We start from the raw sequence: 7839 nt of genomic DNA on the forward strand, positions 1-7839 counted from the left end.
ACTGAGAGTGTCAAACAAAATCTTGAGCCATGCCATCACATGCATGTCACTTATTGACATCATGACGAGTATACCATTCCAAGGCTACCCCACTCAAACTCTCACTGAAATACGGCATCAACAAATCCTCTTTCCTGCCAACATTCTCATGTCACTGCAATAACCCCTCAGATGGGCTACTGCATCTCCACGCTCATCATACAAGTTAAACTTTGGCATTTTAAACCCCGCGAGAAGATGAACATCAGTGAACATACACAAATCATAGTAAGACATGTTAATTTTATTTCTTATCCCTTTCATGCTCTTTAAGGACTGTTCTATACCTTTAGGCTTCCTCGATATCTCATCTCTACCTTCTTTTCCTGTGAACTTTTCATTTTTAACATGAGGCTCATTCTGAAGGCTATGATTGTATGAATCAGGGACCTTGTGGGCAACCTCTAAGGGGTAATATTAGGCATCATGAGTTTTGAGTGGGTGTTCGTTGTTGGATCTATGAAGGGAAGATTGTTGAGAAGTTGTGATCATGGGGATAATGGATATGACAGGAGGGCAATTTTTGGGAAAGGCAGTTAGAGGACGAGTGAGGGAGCTACAAGGGTGGTTGGGAAAGCTATGATAAGCGGGAGAATCTAGAGAGTATGGGGGATCATCTGGCACTATGACCGGAGTTTGGGTAAGGGTAGCATCTAAGAAGCTAGGTTGTGGTAGGGGTGGTGCCTTCCCAGTCATCCAAGCCTGATACATGTCCGTCATGTGTTGTCTTAAAATCCTTACCTCTTTAACCAACCCATTGTCATGTTCAATCAATTGCTTTTGGGCACCAGTATCAACCAACTCAATTCTGTTGTCATCTGCCATTGCCGTTCGACTTTAGATTGTAGAGAAGAGTTACCACTCTAAGAACACAAACCAACCACCCTTCTTCTTTATGAAGATAACAAAGAGGAACAAAATAAAGTCATCACGTTAGCGTTAGAGCATTTAACATAAGATAATCTCACATTATGTGCAATGCACCTAGTCAAAGTTATCAGTTCTAAAATGACTCGAGGGTATGAAGGTCATATGACATCATCCAATTTGTTCATTTCAATCTTCTCTTCTTTTCTTTTCTAGCACTTCTTGGCTTGCTCATTTTCCTTCCTTTTTTTTTTAATTATCACTCATTTATCTCCTCTCATTTCTCACATTACATAATTTCATCTTCTTTTTTCCCCTTTTTTTCTTTTTCTTTTAACTTAAAAAAAATGATTCGATCGAACCCTATGTAGGTTGCCTATGTAACATGTCCCTCATGAATCAGATCAAGCATAGTTCTGGAAAAGTAATGACCAAAATAAACTAAAAAATAATTTTTTTTGGATTTTCATTTACAACTTTTTTTTATGATTTTGAAATACAAAATAGGATACGATAATGAGAGACTTGATAAACATCAACTATACTACGACAAACTCTTACACCAACTAAAAGAATCATTATTACTGGACATGACGATAAAGCATAACAACAACAATAACAACAACAACCCAGTGTGGTCCCACAAGTTGGGTCTGGGGATGGTAGGATGTATGCAGCCTTACCCCTACCCTAGAAGGGCAGAAAGACTGCTTTCCATAGACCCCCGGCTAAAGAAGGTGAGAGATGCCCTGGTAGCAAGTAATAGAAAAATAATAATTAGAAAACTAAATCGGAGATAACAACAGATAATATGAAAGGGGTACTGATAACAAGTAGTAGCAAGATAACATATTTAGAAAACTAATTCCAAGGCAGCAGACGAGAATATGAACGAAGTACTGCTAGCAAACTATGGAATTACCAATGGCAAGTAACAACAAAATGAGACATGCGAATATAGCAAACTAAGGAAAAAAGAGTACCGTACTAGCGCTAATACTATCGAGCTAGAGAAGACAATGGGAGATGCACAACTACCTACTAACCTTCTACCCTAATCTTCAACCTCCACACCCTTTTATCTAGAATCGTGTCCTCGGTTAGTTCAAGTAGCACTATATCCCGCCTGATCACCTCCTCCCAAGACTTTTTTGGCCTACCTCTACCCCTCCTCTCACCTCCTAAGGCCAACCTCTCACATCTCCTGATAGGGGCATCTGCGCTTATCCTCTTAACATACCCGAACCATCTCAACCTTGAATCACACATCTTTGCCTCCATAGGCGCCACTCCCACCATGTCTCGAATAACTTCATTCCTAGTTCTATCTAACCTAGTATGCCCACACATCCATCTCAACATCCTCATTTCCGCTACCTTGATCTGCTAGACATGAAAATTTTTGACTGGCCAACACTCTGCCTCATACAACATAGTCGGTGTAACCACTACCTTGTAGAACTTACCCTTAAGTCTCAATGGCACATTATTATCACATAAGACACCGGAAGCGAGCCTCCACTTCAGCCACCCTGCTCCGATACGGTGCGTGACATCACCGTTTATTTCCCCATCCTTCTGAATTATAGATCCCAGATACTTAAAACTTCTCTCTTGGAAATGACTTGCGTATCGAGTTTCATATCCCCATCCGCCTCCTGGTAACACCGATGAACTTGCACTCTAAGTATTCTGCCTTGGTCCTGCTCAACTCGAAACCCTTAGACTCCAGGGTATGTCTCCAGACCTCCAGCCTCTTGTTAACGCCACCTCGCGTCTCATCAATTAGGACTATATCATCCGCAAATAACAAGGCAATAAAGCACAAGACAACATAAAAAGAAACAGACTCAAAACATAAAAAATCTCCTCAAGCAACTCCTAGGTGCAACTGTCCTAACCAGATGGTCTTGGGTGCCTGTCATGCTCATGCCAGACCTGCAAGATAAGTAAACCCACACCTGTATGAGAAAAATAATACCAAATAGAATTAAAGAGTTAGAACACTATGTGAGACAATAAAACTTCCTATTGGACACATGCAAGATATAAAACTTCTCATCAATCAAGACTATATCATCCGCAAATAACAAGGCAATAAAGCACAAGACAACATAAAAAGAAACATACTCAAAACATAAAAAATCTCCTCAAGCAATTCCTAGGTGCAACGGTCCTGACCAGATGGTCCTGGGTGCCTGTCATGCTCATGCCAGACCTGCAAGATAAGTAAACCCACACCTGTATGAGAAAAATAATACCAAATAGAATTAAAGACTTAGAACACTATGTGAGATAATAAAACTTCCTATTGGATACATGTAAGATATGATTGAGAGTATTTTTGCAAAATGGCTTATGTGGCAAAAAGGTGGCTAGAAGTGCAAACTCAACAAAAGTGACCTCTAAGACATGGAAAAATTACTTTGTAGAAATGATCCATTTTGTAGAAATGGCCTATGTGGTCAAAAAGATGGCTAAGCATGCAAATTCAATGCAATGGACCTTAAACTAAGAGGACACCTTGTTGTGGACTTAGGACTCTAAGACATTGTTTAATTAAACCACTTTTGTGAAAATAGCCCTATTTCACTAAACGGCCTACGTGGCCAAGAGCGATAGACATGCAAATTCGACAAGGACAGATCTTAAAGTAAAGAGACACCTAATTGTTGATTCAAGACTCTTCAGACAATTAAACAAAATCACCCTGCGAAAAAAGCCTTATTTTGCAAAATGACCGATGTGGCCAAAAATGGCTAGACATGCAAGATTTGGCTACGACCCTCGAATCCAAGAACCTAAGACTCACTAGGAAGACCAGACCCTATGTGAGTTGCCTACGTATCACGCCCCGAAAGACGAAAATCAGGTATGCATAGTTCGGGAAGATTGGATACGGACGAGAATTTAAAAAAATAACTAATTTAGAGAAAATATATATTTTTGTCTTTTTTTTTTGAAAAATGATGAAACATGTAAACTCTTTTGAATTTTCTTTTTCCTATTTTTTTTGATTTTTTTTTTTGGAAAATGATGGGAAAGTGTAAAATCTTTTTGGATTTTCATTTTTTTTCTTAACAAAAATGTGAAAGAAAAATATAATTGGCCCTACTTGCATCATTTTTACACTCACCCTCTTTTTTTTTCATTTACCCCCAACCATTATTGGTCCGCCAAATGACCCCTTTTACTCTTGAAGATTGCAACATGTAGCACATAAGATGCATCAGGATAACCTTTTAATTTTTGGGTACACCTGTCCTAGATGGACCCAACCCCTATGTTGAGTCCCCAAAGTCAAATGCACATGATGCAATCAAGCGTTCCTACTAGGGATCCGACATGAGGCTATGTTACTCTAGGTTTAAATCCTGGGTGTATTGTTCTAGACCTGGCTTATCCAAGCGGACAACTCGAGCCGGAGGGGGGCAACGTACCGGGAAGAAAAAGGCCATCCGGATTTGTAACTGATCAGATCCTCATTCTAAATTAGGGTATGACACTAATAGAAAAGAAGTCACACCAGCGTGCACTTCCTAAAAGATTAGAAGAGAAGGGTTTCACAACAGTTTGTATACAATTCAAATACCTCCATTTTCTACCCGAAAGGGTTATAAGGAGAGTTTTTATAATTAAAGTGACATAAATTAAAATGGGATAATTTATTTAATTTCAGAGTCGCAACTTGGAATAGTTTATGGTGTCCCAAATCACCGGTTTATTTTAAATCCCAAATCGAGGAAATTGACTCTATTTTATGGTCCATGAACACAGAAGACCGAGTAAGGAACTCTGTTAACCCAGGAGAAGGTGTTAGACATTCCCAGATTCTGTGGTTTTAGCACGACTGCTCAGCTATTAATAATTGGCCTAATTATCTGATTTATTACATATTTTAAACCTATTGTGCATTTTATTCTTTTCAATCGCTTTTAACATTTATGGAATTGTTCTGGAACAAGTTACGATTGTTACACACTTGTTTGTTTTGTACACATTGCGAATCGTGTTACGGGAACCGTACCCACGATCTACAAAATTTTTAATTTATTAACATTATTAGAAGTTGTGGCCGGGTCACATGAAATGTGCACCCGGATTTGGAAATTACGTATCAAAACTAAGTCACGGGAACCATACCCCTAGCTATGATGATTTATTATAGTGCGCCTATAGCAAACTACGAAGGTTCATATTTACTTCTTAAAACTAATTTGAGATTTGTGAAGGCCATAGGATATGGAAATTATTGTAAATAAATATAAACTAGAGATATCTACAACTTATCAATTTGTTAGCATTCTCTATCCGTCCCACTCTCAGCCAGATGGTATACATCTAACAAAATCAAATGGTAATATAGCAATATATTCATAACAACCTTTAGAAACAATAAAATATCACCAGCATTGAAACAGTTCCCAAGAGTTCTTTCAAGGATAAACCACTGAGTCTTTCAACATTGAACATTATCCCTCTTTCGTTCCAATTATCATTTCAATTCTCCACAAAATGACTCAAAATATTCATCAAATTGTCATGAACTCAAGGTACCAAAATGACCCAGCAAACCAAATTAACTACGAAGAGGGCCACAAATAATTTACACAGTACTACGGCAGAAAAATCGAACACGAAGGAACAATAATGGAATAGCAAATTAGCTTTAGCTCATTTAAAACATAGAACACCGTAGAGAACAACAAACCAAGAAACTGATCAAACGTTAATTATTCCAAACATAGAGTGAGATAGAAGAAAGAATGGACCTCAAAGCTTTGAATTACAAAACATCATCAACTGAACGAGATCTTGGCCGGAAATAATGGATGTCGCTTGGATCGGAACCAACGAACGACAACCTTGACTAGGCAGCAATCAGACACTAAAATTGAAACCAAGAAACTCGAAATTGCAAGGAGGAAATAAGAAACATTTTTTTTGCTTAGGCTCAACCCAATTAACCTTCAAAACAGAGACTATTTGTATGTATATGTTCTGAAAATCAGAGAAAACAAATAAAAAACTCTCAAGTCTGAGTCTCTTTTTAATAGTTGTCCGTTTTGTACCCATTACTATTCATGTGTGTGTTTTTGTTGCTGTCTCAGGCGTTGGGAGGGGGGGGGGGTCAGCGAAGGTTGCTGATTGTCGGAGAAGAACGAGCTGGCCGCTGGAGTTGTGGTCGTGAGCTGGTGAAGAAGATAAAGGGGTGGAAATGGATGGTGATGGCAGTAGGGGTGGTTTGTCGCTGGTTTTTAGGGGTGAGGGATTTGAGGGTGGAGAAGATGAAGGGGGGTGCTGATGGGTGTATCAAAATGAAGAAGAACGACATGTCCTTTTCTTGCTAGGGTTTCTAGGTTTTTTTAATATGTCTCTGTTTAAAATGTATGTTAGGGTGTATAAATAGAAGGGGAAGTGTGTCTTAAGGTTTGGGCTTTAAAATTGGGCCATCTCTTTGGACCTCTTCAATTAAGATCAAATAAAATTAGCCTCAAATTTCATACTCTTTCTTCTAAAACAAGACTAAACATACTACACCATTTATTAATTAATCCTACTTAAGTAAAATAACTATTAAAATGAAACTAACCGTTAAACCAAACCTAATTTTTGGTATTTTTCAAATATCATACTAAAAGATAAAAATGGAAAAATCATTGTAAAATTAAAATAATATTCCTGAAAATAAAGTGGAACTATCTTTGTATTTTTAAATTTTATGTAAGGTAGATAAATTAAAAGTAACTAGATAAAATATTAATTAGCTAAATAAAATAAAATATTTTTGTAATTTTTATTTTTGTGATAAAATAAAGTAAAAGAGTCAAAACTATTTAGAATAGCGATACTAAACCTAAACTAAATATTTTACGCTAAAATGTGTATAATCTTGGGGAGGGTCAAAAATTACATGTCTACAACTTCCCCTCTTTGACTGTGAACGCTAAGAGTTTTCAGACAAAGAACGATGAGACAGGTTTTGTGACCCGACCCTTATTTAGAGAGACCAAAAACTAAAAGAAATGAGAATGTGACCGAGCCCTGGTATCTGAGCTGTCTACATATCCCTGGCTATTAAGGAATCATGTCACGTGTAGTTCAAAAGTAGGAATAGTGATTGAGTATACCGAGGTGGAGAGCCGATCGAGATGTAGTTCCGTCGAGGTTCCGGTCCGCGGTCCAGTTGTTATTACATAAAAAAAAAGACTAACTAAACATGTCAGCTATGAGTTACAAGATTCCTATCTATAAGTCTTCTGAAGCTTGATCTTGAGTATTGAACGGTTCTTCATGCGGAATTTGATTTGAACCTTGATGCTTGGCAGCTGCAGGTGCTGATTTACTCTTCCATGGCTTCATCGGATCAAAACGGGGCATGTGGTGCTCGTTACTTCAGCCATGTCTTGAGCAGTTCACATCTTTCTCTACTTCTGCAATTTGGATTTCACTTTTTTTTATCCTGGATTGAGACTACTTCTGCTGGTCATCTTGTACTAACAACTCGCATTCTTGCTGCGAGCTTCTACTACTTTTAACTTGAATTGAATTCTGAAATGACTTCCCCCATTCTCCAGGTGGGTTCCTTCTACTTACTGGAAACTTGAAATAAATTCCCTTGTTCTCCAGGCGGGAGCCTACAACTTAAACTTGAAATGAATTCCCTTGTTCTCTAGGTGGGTGCCTACAACTTAAACTTGAAATGAATTCTCTTGTTCTCCAAGTGGGCGCCTGATACTAACTTAAAATTTGAAATAAATTCCCTTGTTCTCCAGGTGGGCGCCTGATGCTGACTTAAAATTTGAAATAAATTTCCTTATTCTCCATGTGGGCGTCTGATGCTGACTTAAAATTTGAAATAAATTCCCTTGTTCTCGAGGTGGGCGCCTGCAGCTTAAATTTGAAATGAATTCTCTTGTTCTCCAAGTGGGC

The 7839-nt window shown here is 38.1% G+C and overlaps 1 long non-coding RNA gene across 2 annotated transcripts; it reads right to left on the reverse strand.

Annotated features, from left to right (window-relative positions):
- Positions 1-1348: 1348 nt before the first annotated feature.
- LOC107779357 (uncharacterized) lies at positions 1349-6279 on the reverse strand. 2 transcript variants are annotated; one of them, XR_012704560.1, is made up of 4 exons: positions 5679-6279; positions 3037-3124; positions 2808-2844; positions 1349-1655 (listed from the first exon to the last, which is right to left on the reverse strand). It is a non-coding gene; the product is annotated as an uncharacterized LOC107779357 (long non-coding RNA). The 2 variants fall into 2 exon arrangements; XR_001646602.2 differs by having other exon boundaries at positions 1349-2844.
- Positions 6280-7839: the final 1560 nt, after the last annotated feature.

Source organism: Nicotiana tabacum, chromosome 21 (genome assembly GCF_000715075.1).
Source record: "Nicotiana tabacum cultivar K326 chromosome 21, ASM71507v2, whole genome shotgun sequence".
Taxonomy (NCBI): domain Eukaryota; kingdom Viridiplantae; phylum Streptophyta; class Magnoliopsida; order Solanales; family Solanaceae; genus Nicotiana; species Nicotiana tabacum.